Source organism: Aythya ferina, assembly GCF_964211825.1.
Source record: "Aythya ferina genome assembly, chromosome: 3".
NCBI classification, from domain to species: domain Eukaryota; kingdom Metazoa; phylum Chordata; class Aves; order Anseriformes; family Anatidae; genus Aythya; species Aythya ferina.
In genome coordinates, this window is record NC_140298.1 from 68,156,125 (window position 1) to 68,178,734 (window position 22,610).

Genomic DNA, 22,610 nt, shown 5'->3' on the forward strand with positions numbered 1-22,610 from the left:
AAGGAGTTACTGTATAGTTAACTGTAGTCACCACAGGTAAATGAGACTCATCTGCCTGGCAAAAGCAGATTAAGGCAATAAAATATAAGTATGAAAAAGATAAAAAGGACAGAAGATTGAACAAACTGGATATCTGAATGGCAAATAGCTGGAGATACTTTCCTGCAAGGTAAAAAAATCTTGTGCTTGGAAAAAAAAATATAAATATAAATATAAATATAAATATAAATATAAATATAAATATAAATATAAATATACATATACATATACATATACATATAAATATAAATTTTAAAGTTTGTTTGTCTGTTTTTCATTTTTTTACAATATTTTTCTAAAAAAAGAAAAAAAAAGGGAGGGTAAGAAGTCAAAACTTCTGGAAAAAAACGGCCAACTCAATAAGTGTTATGGCATATGAATTTTTGATACTGTGGAACATTAAGCCATTACACATCCTTCTAGAGAAAAGAGATGATCAGTTCAGGAGCTTCAATTTCTGTAGAAACAGGAACTCATCTTCAAGGAGCTGGACTAGTAAACAAAGAGAAATTACCATATAAAGATGTGTTTTTTATTTTACTTGATTGTATTTTAATTTTATTTTATTTTTTATACCTGAGTGCTAGAGGTCTGGCTAAGAAATATTCAGAATGAGAGAATGACTTTAGTAGAGGTGAATAATTTTTTCACAGAAGATTTACCAAGACCTTGAGCTGAAACCAAGGCATTTATTCACCCCTTTTAACTTTTAAACTGAAAGCAAGAAAAAAGAGATTCATCTTGACAAGTTGAATCTTGAAATCAGAGATATTTTTTTCACCTCAGAAAAGTAAACAAATAAATAAATAAAATAAACCCCTCAAAACAGGAAAGAAATCCTGAAAAGATTTTGATGTACCTCTTAAAAATTCAGTCAGATACAGTAAGAAGCATGATGAAGAAGTTCATCTGAACATCCAATTTATGCTTCTGATATATAGATCATATCTATTACTTTCTAGAAGTTCATCCATGTTGGATCTTCAGCTTTGCTTTTGAAGCACAGTATTTCTAGCATGACACATTCAAATCTAGATCTGTAGGTCCCAAAAGAATGCGTGTGGTCTCCCATGCAAGTAGGGAGATTAGCATTGGTTCTCTGGTCACAGAGAGAGCACTTTGGGTGAGATGCTGCTGTGCCAGGGCAACTAGAGACAGCTGTTGGACAGCTGTCACCAGAACAGTTCAGGAAGCAATTGTGAAAATTCAACCGTTGCACCTTGTGTTTGAAATGCAATGTTTAACCAAACAGAAAGAAGACTAGGGAATGATTTGATTCCTCTTCATGAAGAAAACCAAAGTCTTGCTGTCCATAAAATCAAAAATATAACAGTTTTCAATATCTGGAAATTAAAGCTAAATACATCAGATGACCAATAATATATGCTAACAAAGGTTATAAGTAATCAGTGAATCGGTTTTCAATAGTTACAAAGTAGTCTTGATCACACTAATTTTTAAGTTGTGTTTCTGAAAAATAAGATTTTTTTAATCTATAGCTATTAGACTGAAGAAGACTGCAAGAAATCTTGTGTCCTTTTAAAATAGAGTAGACTAGATCACGGAATCGTAATGATCCCTTTTGGTCTAAAAATACATTAATCATATACGTATCTTTTGCTTCTTCTGTGCTGCTCCTGTAGTGCATTAGGAGCCAAATCAGTCAAGCTGTCTAGTCAATTTGAGTAAAATACTGATAGACAGCTTAGATAATTGACATTTGAACTTTTAAGTGCAAATCTGGCTCATCTATCTTGTCAAAAAAAGGATATTTTGAGAACCCTATTTGGACAACAAATTTTGAATGTCTGAGCTACTAATCATTAAAAGGGTGACCTGTATTTGGCTCTGGTGAGGCCGCACCTCGAGTACTGTGTTCAGTTTTGGGCCCCTCGCTACAAGAAGGACATGGAGGTGCTTGAGCGAGTCCAGAGAAGGGTGACGAAGCTGGTGAGGGGTCTGGAGAACAAGTCCTACGAGAAGTGGCTGAGGGAGCTGGGCTTGTTCAGCCTGGAGAAAAGGAGGCTCAGGGGCGACCTCATTGCTCTCTACAGGTACCTTAAAGGAGTCTGTAGCGAGGTGGGGGTTGGTCTATTCTCCCACGTGTCTGGTGACAGGACAAGGGACAACGGGCTAAAGTTGCGCCAGGGGTGTTTTAGGTTGGATGTTAGGAAGAACTTCTTTACTGAAAGGGTTGTGAGACATTGGAATGGGCTGCCCAGGGAAGTGGTGGAGACACCATCCCTGAAGGTCTTTAAAAGACGTTTAGATGTAGAGCTTAGTGATATGGTTTAGTGAAGGACTTGTTAGTGTTAGGTCAGAGGTTGGACTGGATGATCTTGAGGTCTCTTCCAACCTAGAAATTCTGTGATTCTGTGTATTGCCCGTTAATGTTTCCTTTACCTTCACAGAATCACACAGGATTCATAATCAGTCTCTCACTGCAACTGGAATGTTACCTTTGATTCCTCCTCCTTGTACCAAATTTCAGTAGCAAAAAGGATGTTTAGATATCCCGTACATACTTTAGTGAAGAATAAAGCACTTTTGCATTTGAAGTACTTTATCATATTGTTTGATAGTGTACTGTTGGAATGATTTCTGGGTATTGCTCGCTATTTTGTCATTGCTACTTAAAAATGTAAAGAAATCTGAAAATTTAACAATACAGAGACAGTATGATGAATTTTGTTAATGCTCACACTCACCAAATATAACCAAGTTATTTTTTGATAATATGTAACTGCTTGTAAGAGTACAGCAGTACTGTAACCACAACCTTTGCATGAGCTCTTAACAGCAAAAATGTAAAAAGACTGCTCAGTATAATCCCACGCTATTCCATCTGCTTTCTTTTCTTTAGTACAGCCTAGCAAGAGGTCAGCCTTGGCCAGTGGTCCGGGTGCTGTTTTCATGGTGACATTCCATACTTGTGTCCCTTCCTATGGGAGCAGTTCTGTTCTGCAGCTTTAGGCAGTACCACTGATATCAGCGAGGATAAAATTGAGATCAAGCTTAATAATAGTAAGAATAATAATAGTAATAATAATAAACCATTAACACAAGGACCTACATAGCTTTCTTTGTATGTTAATTACACTGTATGAAGCAGAAAATGATTCCAGGATTTCTCATGGACTACATTACGTAGTGTATTGGGCTTATGTGACAAGGTTTTGGTAGCAGGGGTACTTCAGGGATGGCCTCTGTGAGGAGTCCAGAAGCTACACCATGTTAAATAAGAGACAGCATTCTCCAAAAGATACCTGCTGCTGGCCAAAGCCAATGAGTGACACTGGTTACACCTCTATTTAAGAAAGGCAAAGCTGGTATGCAACAGCAACTGGGAGAGGTGCTCCAGGGATCAGGGCAGAAATTGCCCTGCAGCCCATGGGGCACCATGAGGGAGCAGATCACCATGCAGCAGCCTGTGGAGGAGTCCAGGGTGGAGCGGGTGAATCTGACCTGAAGAAGGCTGCAACTAGTGGAGAGTTCCCACAGGAACATCCTCTGGGCTGGAGCTGCAGACCATGGAGAGGAGCCCACACAAGAGTGGGAGGTCTGCTGGGAGATGCTGCCCATGGCGGACATGCTGGAGCAGTTTGTTCCTGATGGACTGCACCCTGTGGTATGGACCCATGTTGGAGCAGTTCTTGAAGAACTGCTGCCTGTGGGAAGCCCACACAGGATCAGTTCATGAAGGATGGCATCCTGTGGGAGGGACACCATGTGGAGCAGTGTACTGGGTCTGGCTGGGATAGAGTTAACTTTCTGTGCAAGAGCCCAATCCATGAGTTGTTTTTTGTCCTTACAGAATACTTTCCTCTCTCCTTCTTCTAAAGAGAGGGAGTGAGAGAGTGGATGTAGTGGAGTTCAGTTGCCCAGCAGGGTAAGACCACCACAAATAGGGGAAGAGAGTGAAGGTGAAGGAGGAGCAGAGATGAAACATTATGGACTGACCTCAGCCCCCATTCCCCTGTTCAGTTTGGAGGGAGGAGGTACGAAAGGGTGGATGGTAGAAGGGGGAAGGTATTTAATTTGCTTTTAGTTTCTCACTGCTCTGGTCTTCTACTAGTTGGCAGTAAATTACATTAATCCTTGTGGGTCCCTTCCAACTTGGATATTTTATGGTTCTATGAATCTGTTTTGCCTGTAATAGTCATTGGTGAGTGATCTCCCTGACCTTATCTCAACCCATGAGATTTTTTTCATCATAGTTTCTCACCCTGTTCTTTTGAGGAGGGGAGTAAGAGAGGGGCATGGTGGACCTGAGCTGCCCATCAGTGTGAAACCACCACACTTAGGAAATCAGAAATATCAGAACCCATCTTTTTTTCAGGTTTGTCAATGTTTTTCTTTCCTTATGCTTGTGTTTACAGAACTAAATTTCTAGAAGAAATTAAATGCATTACAAAACAGGTGTTGAAATATGTTGACTCAGGGATGTGTAGGAGTCTCTGGTGCTACCGGCTTGGGTGCTGCTCTGGCTTCTAGATGATTTTCTTCTGCTCTGTAGTGAAACAATTGTGTGTTGCTGCTGTAATGTGGGGTACAGAACTAAGGCCTTTTCTACATGTAATATTCATTTAATTGAATTTGCAGTTGAGAACCACTGATGAAGGCAAAAGCCTCTAAATTGTAACATAGCTATGCTACCAGCTCTTTTTCCTTCTGTTTCTGTATGCTTACAAATTTTGGTCTTAATACCACTTATTTTTGCTAGTGTTGTCAAAAAACATTTCATTAATTTGCATCAACTACAGAATCCCCTTTGAGAATCCTCTTTGAAATTAATAGGATTTGATTGCTCACACATCTACATGCAAGTTAATATGATCCAACAGGCATTGCTTCTGTACATAAACAAACCCTGTGTGAAATCATAATTACAACTGGTAAGTAGAGCAAGAGAAGCAAATTTGTCTAATTTTCATGCAAGCTTTATGTCTATTTTTTTTTGTCTTTTAATTTCATTTAACAAACACTTCTTTCTGCTCTAGCAGTATTAGTACGCATGAGGGAGCAGTGAATAGTACCAAAGGTGATTTGGAGTACATCAGTGTAGTGTACTACAAAATGATGCAGAGACGATTCAAAGTAAACCCAAATAAAATCAGTTATTTTATTACTACACCTAGCCTGGTACTCATAGCTAACATGACTTACCACTTCTTAGGATAGGGGAGACTGGAACAGGGGCAGAGGGAGCTGCTTTTCTGAAACAAGCTCTTAGCAGACACGGCAGGCCTGAGAAATGATGGAAAAGAAGCTTTTCCTGAGGCTCAAGAAGGACGTCACAAAGTTCATTGCAATTCAATCTGAGAAGCATTAGCAAGGAGAACACTAGGGAAAAACAACAGCAACATCTACACAACAAGAAAAAGGGAGGTGCTACTCTAGGTTGCACTCTAATCCTACTCATTGGTTTCTAATCCTACTGTATTTTAGAGATTGTTTTCTGTCGTTTTTTTTTGCTTTCGGTTTTTACTATCTAAAAGGCTCTTACTATCTTACTAAAGGCTTTTACTATCTAAAAGTCTCAATTTTTCATTTGTGTTTTAATACAACCTAATTTTTGAGATTCAGAGCTGTTTAAGGGTACTTTATGGAAAGACTGACCCATTTCAAGGGTCTGTTTTTCAGGATCTCATTGAAAAAACTCCAGTGCCAATATTCTGCATTTAGACAAAATTTATCAATGCATATCCACTCCACAAAGCACTTAAATTAATTTTAAGCTACTTCCTGAGCTTGGGCCTAACAGAATTAATCAAACACATCTGTAAAATCATTCTACAAGTTAAAGTCATTGTTGTTCCTTAGCACTGTAAAAAACTATAAGGGATTGATTTTAGATTGACCGATTAAGGTTTTGAGATTGAAACATTATATTAGTCCACAGACTATTTAAGTCGCATGAAACAAACTGCTGTATTAGAAGAAATAGATCTGTCCTTTCAGCAGTTACAAAGTGTTATCCAACGAACCATCTTGAAACTCTTCTGCAGTGTTTTTGCAGACATTTTTTTTTTCTCAATAATGACAATATAATAAAGTGATTTCTTCAGTGGTAACGGTTCATTCATGTGTAGAAGAGATAATTTGATTGAAGATGATCAAAGTGACCAGCTAAACAGACACTGATATATTGTGACTTTGAACTCTCATTTCCAGAAAAAGCTAACTAAAAAATGAGCTCTTGACAAAGAGTACACGTGTTCTTTGGCTCCTCAAGCAGTTATTTGATTCTTAAGGGGACTGTCAAAAGGAGGAACAATTCAGCAACAATTGGCTACCTTTCCCATTATTTTTAAGTGTAGAGAGGAGGACAGAGGAAAGTAGAGATTTTTACTAGCCAGTTATATGAACTTGATTGTGCATCCCACTCTATGTGAATAAAAATACATAGTGCGTGGTACCATGCAATTTCAGAGGAAAGTATCAGTCTCACTCAAGAAAAAAAAAAAAAAAAAAAAAAGTTTCTCAAAATGAAATCAGGGACGATTGCTAAAATCTTTGCTCCTGAAGGGAGATCGTTCTCCGCTGTTGGCTGTATCAGTGATAAGAGTTTGAAGAGAGAGGGAACTCTGCTTCAGAAAGAACAGGCCTGCTATCATTCCAGGTAGATTGTATAGCAGATTTCACACAGAAGAAGTGGAAGTGAACTCCAACCCTGCTACTGCACACGGAATAAAAGAGGAAACAAAACCTAGCCCTGCTTGTGAATTAAAGAGCAATACAAGCAAAGAAACAAATACTGCAAATGCACTTTACAAATGGTGAAGTTTGTAGAGGGACCCTCCTTTTGAACATCCAGACAGCAGTTGGGGTGCTAGGAGGAGCTGTCACTTCCAAAGCACCTTAGCCCCCTTCTTATGCTGCCAATCTCTTTCTTTGGTTGGAGTGTAGTGGGCCTCAGATTCTTTGTATCTCTGAGTCCAATATCCTAGGGGTTAACCTCAAGTTGTCTCTTTCTGCTGGAGGCTCCAGGTGGGGCGTTTTTCCTGGCTCTCGTGTAGAGCACATTTTTTTACATCTTGTCCTGCTTAAATTGGCCCAAGGGCTACTGCATGAACAATCTCCTGTTTAGTTTATTCAAAGACTTGTCATTGCTCAGAGCCTCATTTGAAATTGTTCTTCTTCCAGGTCACTTGATGGAGTGGGCATACAATCAGACTGTAATTTGGAATGTGCGTTCTCCAAAAACCCATAATGCCTAAGAAAGTTCGTGTTTCTTTTTTGCTAGTTGGTGGAAGACATAGTTGTTATTTTGTTTATCACATCCATTGGGATTTGATGACATCCATCTTGCCATTTTATTTCTAAAAACTTGATCTCTTGTGCAGGTCCTTTGACCTTATTGCGTTTTATGGCAAGATCAGCTTTTAGAAAGATTTAGACTATTTTCTACCCTTTCTCAAAATTTCTGCTGCTGTATTTCCCCACATGTTTATGTTATCAATATATTTCAGATGGTGGAGTAGCTGCAGGAGTTGTGCTGATTGCAGCCAATCCCCAGCACGTTGGAGTGATTTGTGTCTCATTGGAATTGCCAAGGTGATTACATGCCTTTTTCAAACATTCTTGCAGTTTTTTAGGATTCTTGTTCAGAAGTGAAGTTCCAGAGAATTGGAGGTGTCCCCTGTTGAGATAAAGACAGTTTAATAGGACAGAAAAGGAAGGGAAATAATAATAATGAATGTTAATAGAATGTACAAAGCAAGTGATGCGTAATGCAATTGTTCACCACCCCCTGACAAATGCCCAGCCTGTCCCCAGGCAGTGGCCCCTCCCTACTCTGGCCAACCCATGTTGATTGTTCAGCATGACATCATATGGTATAGAATATCCCTTTGGCCAGTTTGGGTCAGCTGTCCCCTCCCAGCTTCTTGTGCACCCCCAGCCTCCTTGTTGGCAGGGCTGTATGAAAAGCTGAAAGTTAGTGCAATCACTGTTCGGCAACAACTAAAACATCAGTGTGTTACCAGCATTACTCTGATCCTACATCCAAAACACTGCACCGTACCAGCTACTAGGAGGAAAATTATCATAGCTGAAACCAGGATGTTTCACCATTAATATTTGACCTTGATTATCATGTATAAGGAGAAAAGAGAGGAAAGTGGAATTTAGAGGAGATGGTGAGTTTTAATTAGTGATGATGGTTCAATTAATTATGCTAACTCCAAAATGGCATTATGAAGCCTCCTAGTATATTGAACATGTGAATGAATGGAAAAGTGTTCTTTAAATGTCAACCCAGAATCCAGTTTACTCAAGGAGAATAGGAAACAAACAAACAAAAAAACATATAAAAGTGATACATTTGTGTATGTCAGTCATATCTCAAGAGAAGACCTGCAGAAACAAACTAATTAGACATCACAGTTTATGTGAATTTATGGAATAAGAAGATTTTTTGGATTTTATTTTTATTGTTCTGTGCAGATCTGCTGAGTAGCAAAGAGATTAATGGTGCCCAAATACTATGATTTCATTATTATAAAGGCCTACACAATGTTTTGAAGCTGAAACAGCTCCAATTTTTCATTTAAAGGTGACTTTCATAGAAGCAGTTAAGTAATTTCCAAGAAAAGCATGGGAACCCATTGAATGTGAAGATAACAACAGGAGAAATACTGTAATTCAAAGTGTTAGCCTTGGTCCTGTTCTCTTATCTGTACATAAATTATGGAATAGACAATGCAAAGACAAAATAGGAGCTTTTACCAAGTGAGAGTGTAGAAAAATAGAAAAAAACAAAAACAAAACAAACAAACAAACAAAAAAAAAAACACAAAAAAAAACACACAAAACAAACAAACAAACAAAAAGACAATACTGAAAAGTCCATTTTAAAAATGTAGTAGAAAGGTAGGGTATACCTGTTTGCCCTATTGGAATAATCCATAAACCATTTTATGAATTAGGTTGGTGTTAGAAAAAGCACAACAATTTTATCACCTGTGTAAGCACTACAGCTGTTCTGAGTTTCCAAAAGCCTACTGGATATATCTAATTTGCACTGTGTGCTCTAAATTTCAAAACAACCAATAGTAATAATTAGTCTCATGAGAATATTTCACCTTTCTATTTGCTTAGTCACTTTCCAAATAGCAATTTTTCATCTAACTTTGTGTAATGGCCCATATGTTTGGTAAGTATACTGAAACAAAAACCTTTTATGTACCATACTGAGTTATTTTAGAGGGGCTGGATATGGCAAAAGAAAGGAAAGCTGAGTTATTGTTCAAAAAATTGCTGAGGTTTAAGTTGCTGAGAAAAAAAATAATATATATATGTGTATATATATATTATACATATATATACGTGTGTGTATGTATATATATATCTACAAGTATATGTATATATATATATACATATACTTGCCGCCTCCACTTGCAGAGGCGATCAGCGCCGGGGCAGACACATTCTGCAGTGGAGCAGGGGATTGAACAGGCAGGGCTAATTTTTCTGGCACCGAGCCCACTCGAGGGAGTCGCCAAGACCTGGCAGCCTTCGCGAGGGAGGTGAATGAGGTGAGAACGAGGCGTAGGTGGAGCCAGCAGCGCCCCCTCCCCGGCCGTTCAAAAGCTTCCCCTAGGGAGTGCGAGTGATCAGAAACGCAGCAACCAGGACAGGCAAACAGAGCGTGGTGCGTCAGAAGGGAGTGGCATGGCAGTTAGCGCGGCAGTTAGTTCGCGCAGCAGTTTGAGCGGCAGTTCAAGCAGGCAGGGTAAGCAGGAAGGGCAGAACGTTCCCCCCCGCCCATATGAACACCTCCTCTAACGGCAGTCTACCGCTAGCACAGCTGCAGTGGTGTACACCAGGCACAGCACGCTCTCCAGGAAGTCTGTACACACCCAGAGAGACTGCCCACTCAAAACTGCGGCAGTTCAGGTCTCCAGGTGCAGGGAGTGCCTGAGCCTGTTGCTGCCATCGGCAGGAGGCAGAGAGACTGTGTGCATGAGGTGCGAGCAGGTGGATGACCTGGTCTGCCTCGTGGCAGAACTCAAGGAGGAGGAGGAGAGGTTGAGGGATATCAGAGAGTGTGAGTGGGAGATAGACTTGTGGAGCAACTCCCTGCGCAGCCTGATGGACAGGTACCGGGGTGAGACACCCCAAATGGGGGTGGGCCCCCTTCCCTATCGCCATCGGGCAGAGACAGGGGACCTAGGAGTTGAGGAGGAATGGGAACAGGTCCCTGCTTGACATCGCAGGCGATGCCCCTCCGTACTGGCCCCACCTTCCCAGGTGCCATTACGCAACAGGTTTGAGGCCCTGGATCTTGAGAGACCGGTAGCTGAGGAAGAGGTAGAAAGTCTACCCAGGAGGATGCCTAAGGCAAGGAAGTCGACTCCACGCCTCAGGACTGCCTCCACCAAGTAACAAAGAAGGGTGATTGTTGTGGGCGACTCCCTTCTCAGGGGAACAGAGGGCCCTATTTGTCCGTCTGACCCAACCCATAGGGAAGTCTGCTGCCTCCCTGGGGCCAGGGTCAGGGACATTGCCAGAAGGCTTCCCAACCTGGTTCGCCCCTCTGACTGTTATCCTCATTTCATAGTCCAGGCTGGCAGTGATGACACTGAAGAGAGAAGCCTGAAGTCAAATGAGACTTTAGGGGACTGGGATGGTTAGTGGATGGAGGGGGAGTACAGATGGTATTTTCATCCATCCCTACGGTGGCAGAGAGGGATACAGAGAGGACACGGAAAGCCCACCTGATAAACACGTGGCTCAGAGGCTGGTGCCAACACAGAAATTTTTTTTTTTTGTCCATGGGGCGCACCAGGCCTGATGGCTTGAGACAGGTCCCTATCTCTAAGGGGAAAACGTATCCTAGGCCAAGAGCTGGCGGGGCTCATTGAGAGGGCTTTAAACTAGGTGAGAAGGGGGACAGGGCTGAAACAAGGCTTGTTAGAGCTGTGCCAGGGGGAACAATGGCAAGGCAGGGAGAGAAGGCAATGGCCCAACTGAAGTGCATCTACACTAATGCACGCAGCATGGGTAACAAACAGGAGGAGCTGGAAGCCATTGTGCAGCAGGCAGGCTATGACGTGGTTGCCATCACAGAGACATGGTGGGACCACTCTCATAACTGGAGTGCTGCAATATCTGGCTATAAGCTCTTCAGAAGAGACAGGCAGCATGGAAGGGGTGGTGGTGTGGCTCTCAATATCAGAGAGTTTTGATGTTGTGGAATTTGAGGCTGGGAATGAAAAGGTTGAGTCTCTATGGGTTAGGATCGGCGCGAAGGCCAACAAGGCTATCATCCTGGTGGGGGTCTGTTATAGACCGCTGAACCAGGATGAGGAGACTGATGAGGAATTCTACAGGCAGCTGACAAAAGTTGGGAAATCGTCAGCACTTGTTCTTGTGGGGGACTTCAACTTCCCAGATATATCCTGGAATCACAACACAGCCCAGAAAAAGCAGTCTAGGAGGTTTCTGGAGAGCGTGGAAGATAGCTTCCTGACGCAGCTGGTTAGTGAGTCTACCAGGGGTGGTGCCCCAGTAGACCTTCTCTTCACAAACAGAGAAGGGCTGGTGGGACATGTGGTGGTTGGAAACTGTCTTGGGCAGAGTGACCATGAAATGGTAAAGTTCTTCATTCTTGGAGAAGCCAGGAAGGGGACCAGTAAAACTGCTGTATTGGACTTCTGGAGGGCCGACTTTGAACTGTTCAGGACACTGGTTGGTAGAGTCCCCTGGGAGGTGGTTTTGAAGAACAGAGGAGTCCTGGAAGGCTGGGCGCTCTTCAGGAAGCAAATCTTAATGGCACAGCAGTGGTCTGACCCCATGTGCCCAAAGACTAGCCAGCGGGGAAGAAGACTGGCCTGGCTGAACAGAGCTTTGTGGCTTGAGCTTAGGAGGAAAAAGAGGGTTTACAATCTTTGGAAAAGAGGGTGGGCCACTCGGGAGGACTATAGGGATGTAGCGAGGCAGTGCAGGGACAAAATTAGGAAGGCCAAAACTCATCTGGAGCTCAATCTGGCTACTGCCGTCAAAGACAACAAAAAATCTTTTTACAATACATCAATGCAAAACAGAGGACTAAGAAGAATCTCAAGCCTTTACTGGATGCGGGGAGGAACTTAGTTACAAGAGATGAGGAAAAGGCAGAGGTGCTTAATGCCTTCTTTGCCTCAGTCTTTAGTGGCAAAACCAGTTTTTCTCTGGATACCCAGTACCCTGAGCTGGTGGAAGGGGATGAGGAGCAGAATGTGGCCCTCACTATCCATGAGAAAATGGTTGGCGACCTGCTACAACACTTGGATGTACGCAAGTTGACGTGGCCAGATGGGATCCACCCGAGGATACTGAGAGAACTGGCAGAGGAGCTGGCCAAGCCGCTTACCATCATTTATTAACAGTCCTGGCTATTGGGGTGGATCCCAGTCGACTGCCGGCTAGCAAACGCAACACCTATCTACAAGAAGGGCCGGAGGGCAGACCCAGGGATCTATAGGCCTGTCAGTTTGACCTCAGTGCCAGGGAAGCTCATGGAGTAGATTATCTTGAGTGTCATCACGAGGCACTTACCAGGTGATCAGGCCCAGTCAGCATGGGTTTATGAAAGGCAGATCCTGCTTGATGAACCTGATCTCCTTCTATGACAAAGTGACGTGCTTGGTGGATGAGAGAAGGACTGTGGATGTGGTCTACCTTGACTTCAGCAAGGCTTTTGACACCATCTCCCACAGCATTCTCCTCAAGAAACTGGCTGCTCGTGGCTTGGACTGGCATATGCTTTGTTGGGTTAGAAACTGGCTGGATAGCCGGGCCCAAAGAGTCATAGTGAATGGAGTCAAATCCAGTTGGAGGCTGGTCACTAGTGGCGTTCCCCAGGGCTCGGTACTGGGGCCGGTCCTCTTTAATATCTTTATCAATGATCTGGATGAGGGCATCGAGTGCACCCTCAGTAAGTTTGCAGGTGACACCAAGTTAGGTGCATGTGTTGATCTGCTTGAGGATAGGAAGTCTCTGCAGGAGGATCTGGATGGGCTGCACCGATGGGCTGAGGTCAACCGTATGAAGTTCAACAAGGCCAAGTGCCGGGTCCTGCACCTGGGGTGCAACAACCCCAAGCAGTGCTACAGGCTGGGAGATGAGTGGTTGGAAAGCTGCCAGGCAGAGAAGGACCTGGGAGTGATGGTGGATAGTCGGCTGAATATGAGCCAGCAGTGTGCTCAGGTGGCCAAGAAGGCCAACGGCATCCTGTCTTGCATAAGAAGCAGTGTGGCCAGCAGGGCTAGGGAGGTGATTGTTCCCCTGTACTCAGCTCTGGTGAGGCCACACCTCGAGTACTGTGTTCAGTTTTGGGTCCCTAGCTACAAGAAGGACATGGAGGTGCTCAAGCGAGTCTAGAGAAGGTCGACCAAGCTGGTGAGGGGTCTGGAGAACAAGTCCTACGAGGAGCGGCTGAGGGAGCTGGGCTTGTTCAGCCTGGAGAAAAGGAGGCTCAGGGGCGACCTTATCACTCTTTATAAGTACATTAAAGGAGGCTGTAGCGAGGTGGGGGTTGGGCTATTCTCCTATGTTCCTCGTGACAGGATGAGGGGGAACCGGCTAAAGTTGCGCCAGGGGTGTTTTAGATTGGATATTAGGAAGAACTTCTTTACTGAGAGGGTTGTGAGGCATTGGAATGGGCTGCCCAGGGAAGTGGTGGAGTCACCATCCCTGAAGGTCTTTAAAAGACATTTAGATGTAGAGCTTAGTGATATGGTTTAGTGGAGGACTTGTTAGTGTTAGGTCAGAGGTTGGACTGGATAATCTTGGAGGTCTCTTCCAACCTAGACAATTCTGTAATTTTGTAATTCACAGGTCACTTTGCAGTAATCTTAAACTACATTTAGGACAGCAAAGAAAGTTGGGAAGGGAGGTTTCCTTGCCATAGGAGGATATAGTGATTACAAGACATTTCATTGTGTTGGTTTTAATGAGAGAAAAAAATCTGTGTCTTGTATCTAGGCTGTATTGGATCCTTACTCATGATATTTCCACAGACAAGCCAGGCATCTAGTATTGCCATATTTAGAAGCATGTACTCCTTTAGACCACAACTACTTTCCACCTGTCAGAGAGAGCAGTGGAGCTTTACAATTCACTGTTCTTTACAAAGACCACAAAAATTTCCAAACTGAGTTCAATGTTCATGCAGAACATTTTCCAGAGAAGTGACAAATTACTTTAGGTACTTTACTTCAAACTCCAAGTGACTCTTTTTCATGAATAGAAACATTTATGAATCTCCTTTAAAACAAACAAACAAATATTGCCTTTTTGACATATACAAGAATATCAACTGGCATTTAAGCACCTTTTTTTAGACCTTAGGATTCTTAGATGTAGAAAAAATTCAGTCTGAAGACCTCAGATTGTATCTGACAGTGAAGATACAGCTTTATAGAACAAATCCTTGTAAGACCAAGGATACCCTGATATTCACAGAAAATCTTTGCGGGATTTTTGGTTGTTATTACACTAATTTGATGTAGTTATGGATAAACAGAAGATACTGTGGAATGGTGTGAAAGTTCTGCACAAAACAGTGTATAGTGACAGATGCATCTTTTTCATTATGGTTATAACAATTGCTCAGCATTTTCACTGATCAAATGCTGACCTAAATGCTGTGTACTCACCGAGGAGATTTTCTCAAAAAGAAAACTTACAATCTTTAAATGAAAATGTTCTCTCCATGGTAGACCTTTTTGTACTTTATAATTACCTCAAAAGAGGTTGTAGTGAGGTGGGGACTGGGCTCTTCTCCCAAGTACCAATGGCCTCAAGTTGCATGAGGAGAGTTTTGGGTTTGGGTATTAGGAGAAATTTCTTTACTGAAAGGGTTGTGTGGCATTGGAATAGGCTGCCCAGGGAAGTAGTTGAGTTACCATCCCTGGAGGTCTTCAAGAAACATACAGATTTAGAACTTAGTAGCATGGTTTAGTGGCAGACTTGTCAGTACTAGGTTAAAGGTTGAGCTAGATGATCTTAGAAGTCTTTTCCTACCTGAATGATTCTATAATTCTATGATATATATATATATATATATATATATATATATATATCAGGCCATATCTGAAAAATACACATACTAGTGATCAGAAACAAATTAGATGGAAAAAGACAATATATTTTGCATGGTATTATTTCCATTATGACCCAGTGAAACTGTGAAAAGCAATTATTTTTTAAATCAAATGTATCCAGTTAGTCACAAGATTTGTGGTGGGTGTTTTCATTGACTGTGTAACAGAGCCTGAATATATGTGTAATTAAGTGTCTTTTCCCCTGGGAAATTCCAACATCTACTGTCAGGATGGAGGAGAAGCCGAGCAAACAGACTCAGCTTAAAAGAACCCCCAGGCTTAAATACCCCAGGTTTCAGGAGTTGGTCTTGATACTGTAAAGACCAGAGTTTAACTTCATCTTTGTGCTCTGTAAGCAGACTGGGTGAAGTTAGCTGAGCTGTTCAAATGATACAGAAATTTAGGTGAATAGGCAAATCTTTGCAGAATCATTTTTATTTTTTTTATTTTCCTAGAAATTTGTGGTAGGTTATTAGAGTGGATGTCTGATTGAGAGGACAATGGACTTAATTAAAAGCATAGTTTGTTTTTTTTTTTTTTTTTTTTTTTTTCTCCTAGATTTGCACCTGCTCTTAGTCATGAAATGTAATTCTGTGGGTTTCAATGCAGTTTTGATCCTGACTGCATTTTATCAACTTTTTTTTTTTCATATTATTATTATGTTTATCTTTTCCAAGACAGGTTTCAGAGGAAATCAAGTAGAAGTATACTTCAACAATTTTAGAGTGTTAAATAATTTTAGAGAGTTAAAATTTTAATCAATTTAAAAATATATTTCTCTCGGTTATGATGTCAATGATAAAATCAATGAAGCAATATATATCTCTTCCTAGATCAGAAATTTAATTCTGTCCTAGAGATGCCTAGTATTATTATTACTAGCTATAAGAAAAAAAAAAAAAAAGTCTACAATAACTATCTGAGCTGTAAATTCCAGCAAGACAGACATCATGAGTCTTATTCTGAACTACTGTCTAAACTATATTTCTTGGGTCCAGGTTTTTCTTAATGAATACACATTAGAGATCTGTCTTATTAAAGTGACTGTCCTAAGAGAATATGTTGCATGGGCAAACTGTTTTTTGTTTGGTTGTTTGCTTTAATGTTAGGTGGAATTAATTATAATAATGTTAGATGATAGGCCTTGCTACTTTCTTTTGTCTTCATTGACAACAACGACACAGTTCTATAGGTTTTTATCTTATGAAATTAATAAAAGGAGTATTTCTGCTTTATTTGCCTCAGAAATATTGGCATGATATTGTAACCGTAGCTATAAAGCTGTAATCTTATCTACCTTGTCATGTCTAAGCCAATAGGATTTTTCTGTGTGTATGTTCTAAATTGGTGATACATCTTTGGTGGCTGCACTTGATTTTATGTATTACACAAAGAACTGTCCACATTGCATAGAATGGATAATCTTGCCTGCAACTCGTAGTATTATCCACACTTTGAGGTGAGTATAGCTTCAAGTCATACCAACTGACTTGAATTGGTATGTCTTCAAATCATACAAATCACCCAATGTAATTTAGAAACAAAAGTAGATCCAGAGCTATTTGCACCTTTGTTTGGATGGCAGTATGAAACAGGCTGAGACACAAGAATGTTGTTAATAATTAGCATAAAACATATGTATATATGTAGCTTTATTATTAGTGATTTGTTTGTTTTTCTTGGAAACCAGACAGAGTAGGATAGAGAGTAAGCAAATCTCCAGACATAACATAACATGTTGTTACAACAGGGTCATGCTCATGTTAAGCAAGACCTAAAGCACCTTTAAGTTTAGAATCATAGAATCATTTAAACTGGAAAACCTCTAAGACCATGAAGTCCAACTGTTTACTTTCCTTTTTGGCTACAACTGGGATTTTAATACCCATGATTTCTATGTTTAGATACTGCACACTGAACCAGGTGATGAACCAGGCAGCTCTGGCTGCTTTGCTCTTGTTTGAGGCTGTTGAATGAGGGGTTGCAATGTATAAGTCTGAAGTCTCAATCAGGCGTTAACTGACCTTGTTGTAATTCTAGACACATGATAGTTGTCTGAAATTCTTGTAAGGCCTCTCTGAAGAATCTCTCATAGATTGGTTTAGTTTGAAACATTGCTACTATTTTTCAGATTGTCATGTTTGCTATAATTACTAATTTGTAATCAAGCTTAGCATGAGACTAAATTCTGTAGAGATTTTCTTTTGATCTTAGTAATGAAATGATATGTGTATTCGTTTCCTACACGTATAAGGAAAACTATTTAGTTTTTGTTTTATGTTTCTTTATTGTACTTTTATTGCTTCACACTCACTCTTTCATCAAATAGTGAATGAAAGTGGCGGAAAAAAGACAGGACGCCAAAGAGTAAAGGCATAGTATTCAGCCAAGGTCAGCTCATACTCTACTGTGGTCATAAATGTAACAGGTTACCTGTATGATATCTGTTTGCATGTTCAATGTTAAAGTGCAGAATATCATTACCAGAGCTCATAGTAAAAATGAAGTTATTCTCCTGAGAATTTTAGCAGTGAAGGTTATAACTTAAAGTATATTACTTTTCCTTTTATTATGTTTTGGTTGATTTATCATGCCTTTCTCACTTCTACAGAATGGGAAGAAGCAGAAGATAAGAAAAAAATCTGAGAGAAGCTGTGATTTACTATAAACTGAAATGAATGCTGGAATGCTCTAGCATTTGAACATCTCTCTCCTTGTTAAGTTTTGAATTGGGAAAAATGAATTATGATTTTTTTATTTATTTTTTTACTTAAACTACACTTCCTGTGATTTTTAAAAAATATTTCTTCAGTAATAACATTTCAATTAATATACAATCATATAATCTGAGGTTAACAAGCTAGAGGAAGAGCCAAAACCAGCAGATGTTATAAGGGTTATTAGCTGGTTTTGGTAGTAAGAAAATATTTTATCCTTACTATGGAAGTAGAAGGAAACAGAAATATATTTAGTATTTTTATATATGTCTTTATCACTCTCTTTCAGTTTATGAACTCTAGCTGTCTACTCAAAATGAGGTCGAGGGAAAACAAATTTCCTATGAGGGATATGAAAGCCATGTTGAACATGGTATGCTTTTAAACCATATAATATTCTTAAATCATTTCTAGCAGATATTTGTCTAAGTTGCCCTTAAAATCTCCAGTAATAGAAGATTCCAAAAGTCATTTGATACTCTGAGAACTCAATTATTCTTTCTAGATAAATATATATATATATATTTAAATATTTGTAATCTGAGTCTTCCTTATTTAAACTTAAATATATTGCTTCTTATCCTGTGCTTGGAAATAAATTTGTCCACTCCTCTATGCATCAATTGTTGCTAATTCAGTAATCTTTATCTTCCCTGTGCTCTCTAATCTGAACTAACACTCAGAATTATTTTATTCCTTTGTAGACTTCTGTGGACACAAGTGGAAGATATTGGGACATCTGAATAATAGCTTGGACTAAACCTGAGGATCCCAGTTAGACTTTAAATCACACACTTGAGAATTTCACAGAAGTTGATAGAAGATTTTTATTAAAACTTTAGAGGCACAGACAGATTGAAACATATGTTGCTATGAAAGAAATATAGCACAGTATACCAGGCTTGTGGAAAGTGTCATCTAATCTGCTGTCGTGGATTAGATTGAGATGCTGCATTTGATGTTCTTTAAACACAGATTCATCTGCATCATTTAGTTGGCAACCCTGATGACTCCAGCTCTTGGTTGCTTTACTTTATCCACTGTGCCTTCTTTAATTTCCTTTAGGATTCTTATCAAAAAAGAATGAATCTAACAAAGGTAGAAAGATGTCATGATCAGCTTTAACAAGGAAAAAATGAAATATGGTAGATTCTGATGTGAGAATTATGATATAAACATTTCAATTGTGAAATCTTTACTGGATCAATCTGCATGGAAAGGTTACAACTTGCATCTAAGACAGAAATCGTTTTGTTTTCCTGAGATGTCAAAAGTATTTAGATGTTAAAAATCAATTCAGGTTAAAAAAAATAATTCTAACATGAAGTTAAGAACAGTTATCTGCATTGTTGTGTGTCATATATGTTGCAAGAGGGAAAAGTGTCTAATATTTCACAGGAACCAAGCAAATATGACAATCAGTGAATGAGAGACATCAATATCTGCATAGACTGGGATTGAGAATAATTCTTTTGATTGGGTTAGAGAGATTTGGAATAAAATAAGCTTGATAAGTAAACACAAAATCAATAAATAAATGAAAACAAGACAATGCAGGGAAGACTCAATGTAGAACTGAAAAACTGAGAGAAGCAGTTTGAGGTAATGCATATATTTAGGGTGAAAATGCAGAGTTCGTGAACTAGGCAAAACAAAGAATCTTGTGAATTGAACAAGATCTAACAGAGTGAATCTTATAAACTAGAGGTAAGTACAGAGGAAAAGATTAACTGAGTGAAGAAAAGGAATTTTGCATGGATACTGCAACCAAAAAAAATGTTTCTTTTAAAGGAGTAAACAATTAATTTATTTGGGTATAAATACATATGATAAAGTAGGCTAAAGAAAGAATGGAGAGAAAGAATAGCAGAAATCTGGAAACTGATGAATAAGCTTTCCAACTGTCAGTTAGAAGGGGTCATGGTTTCTGAAATTAAGAAGGAACGAAAGTATAGGAAGATTTTAAAGAAAGGGAAATTAACAATAATATGTAAGAAAATAAAACTGCATGTGTGTATAGTTACATTTTGTATGTATAAAAGAAAATTAATTCTTTTAAATTAAAGAAATGGTTTTAATGGTATAGTTTATACTCCACACGGGGAAAATTAAGTACCTCTTCTTGTCACAGTATGTTCTTCTTATTTACTAGTAGTGAGCATCTGTAACTTAGTGAATCTGTATTCTATCAGAAATATCTATATCTTTATAATCAGAATGCATCAAAAAAAAAAGCCTAAATAGGTTATGTGTGCAGGAACTTTCACAACTGCAGAAAATGAAATTGATGCTAATCATAGGAACAGAACCAGTGGCAGAAGCACTAACTGGTAGGTACCAAAATAACAGCCTTTCAAGTTGCACCACTTTTGTCCCCTTGTTACTGAAAGACTGAAAGTATTTTTTTTCACAGAATTTCTAGGTTGGAAGAGACCTCAAGATCATCTGTTGTCGACGGAAGGAAGACACAGACGCTCAATATGAGTGAACAGTGAACTTCAACTTTAATGGATAGCTCAGTCGCCTTTTATCTAGTTCGAACATAATCAACTCATACATATTGCAAAAACTAAGCTCAGGATTGGCTAACATTTCCCGCTCTTTTCAGGTAGTTCCTCCTTCTTTTAGCCACCATCCCGCCTTAGGGACTTTCCCCATCGCTCAAGGGCATCGTGTCCTTGAGCCTGATTGGCTCTCAGCCAGCTGCGTACGTGCCAGATTCATGTGAGTTGAGTACGGTACTTTACTAGCCCATTGCCTCTTAACTGCCCAACATCCACATGTCTTATTTCACTTAACCATTCCTCCACAATCATCGAGTCCAACCTCTGACCTAATGCTAACAGTCCCCACTAAACCATATCCCTAAGCTCTACATCTAAACGTCTTTTAAAGACTTCCAGTGATGGTGACTCCACCACTACCCTGGGCAGCGTGTTCCAATGCCTAACAACCCTTTCAGTAAAGAAGTTCTTCCTAAAATCTAACCTAAAACTCCCCTGGCAGAACTTTACCCCATTCCCCCTCGTTCTGTCACCAGGCACGTGGGAGAACAGGCCAAACCCCACCTCGCTACAGCCTCCTTTAAGGTATATGTAGAGAGCAATAAGGTCGCCCTGAGTCGCCTCTTCTCCAGGCTGAACAAGCCCAGCTCCCTCAGCCGCTCCTCGTAGGACTTGTTCTCCAGACCCCTCACCAGCTTTGTCGCCCTTCTCTGGACCCGCTGAAGCACCTCGATGTCCTTCTTGTAGCGAGGGGCCCAAAACTGAACACAGTACTCGAGGTGCAGCCTCACCAGAGCCGAGTACAGGGGGACGATCAATTCCCTAGCCCTGCTGGTCACACTGTTCCTGATACAAGCCAGGATGCCGCTGGCCTTCTTGGCCACCTGAGCACACTGCTGGCTCATATTCAGCCGACTATCCACCAATACTCCCAGGTCCTTCTCTGCCTGGCAGCTCTCCAACCACTCATCTCCCAGCCTGTAGTTCTGCTTGGGGTTATTGCACCCCAGCTGCAGGACCCGGCACTTGGCCTTGCTGAACTTCATGCAGTTGACCTCAGCCCATCGGTGCAGCCTATCCAGATCCTCCTGCAGAGCTTTCCTACCCTCAAGCAGATCGACACACGCACCTAACTTGGTGTCATCTGCAAACTTACTGAGAGTGCACTCGATGCCCTCGTCCAGATCATCGATGAAGATATTAAAGAGGACCGGCCCCAGTACCGAGCCCTGGGGAACGCCACTAGTGACCAGCCTCCAACTGGATTTGACTCCATTCACTATGACTCTTTGGGCCCGGCTATCCAGCCAGTTTCTAAACCAACAAAGCATATTCAAGTCCAAGCCACGAGCAGCCAGTTTCTTGAGGAGAATGCTGTGGGAGATGGTGTCAAAAGCCTTGCTGAAGTCAAGGTAGACCACATCCACAGTCTTTCTCTCATCCACCCAGCATGTCACTTTGTCATAGAAGGAGATCAGGTTCATCAAGCAGGATCTGCCTTTCATAAACCCATGCTGACTGGGCCTGATCGCCTGCTTGCCCTGCAAGTGCTGCGTGACGACTCTCAGGAGGATCTGCTCCATGAGCTTCCCTGGCACTGAGGTCAAACTGACAGGCCTATAGATCCCTGGGTCTGCCCTCCGGCCCTTCTTGTAGATAGGTGTCGCGTTTGCTAGCCGCCAGTCAACTGGGACCTCCCCCGATCGCCAGAACTGCTGATAAATGATGGTAAGCGGCTTGGCCAGCTCCTCTGCCAGTTCTCTCAGTACCCTTGGGTGGATCCCATCCGGCCCCATCGACTTATGCACATCCAAGTGCCTTAGTAGGTCACCAACCAGTTCTTCGTGGATAGTGAGGGCCACATTCTGCTCCTCATCCCCTTCCACCAGCTCAGGGTACTGGGTATCCAGAGAACATCCGGTATTGCCGCTAAAGACTGAGGCAAAGAAGGCACTGAGCACCTCCGCCTCTTCCTCATCTCTTGTAACTAAGTTTCCCCCCGCATCCAGTAAAGGATGGAGATTCTCCTTAGTCCTCCTTTTTGTGTTGATGTATTTATAAAAACTTTTTTTGTTATCTGTAACGGTAGTAGCCAGATTGAGCTCCAGATGAGTTTTGGCCTTCCTAATTTTGTCCCTGCACAGCCTCGCTACATCCTTATAGTCCTCCCGAGTGGCCCACCCTCTTTTCCAAAGATTGTAAACCCTCTTTTTCCTCCTAAGCTCAAGCCACAAAGCTCTGTTCAGCCAGGCCAGTCT

At 41.0% G+C, this 22,610-nt stretch overlaps 1 long non-coding RNA gene across 1 annotated transcript in view; it reads left to right on the forward strand.

Annotated features, from left to right (window-relative positions):
• LOC311434934 overlaps nucleotides 1-19,323 on the forward strand; it is a 36,087-nt gene extending 16,764 nt beyond the window's left edge. The window contains exons 3-4 of the long non-coding RNA XR_014691840.1: nucleotides 18,138-18,221; nucleotides 18,553-19,323. This is a non-coding gene — a long non-coding RNA (uncharacterized lncRNA). The remainder of the gene's footprint in view (nucleotides 1-18,137; nucleotides 18,222-18,552) is intronic.
• The last annotated feature ends 3,287 nt before the right edge of the window (nucleotides 19,324-22,610 follow it).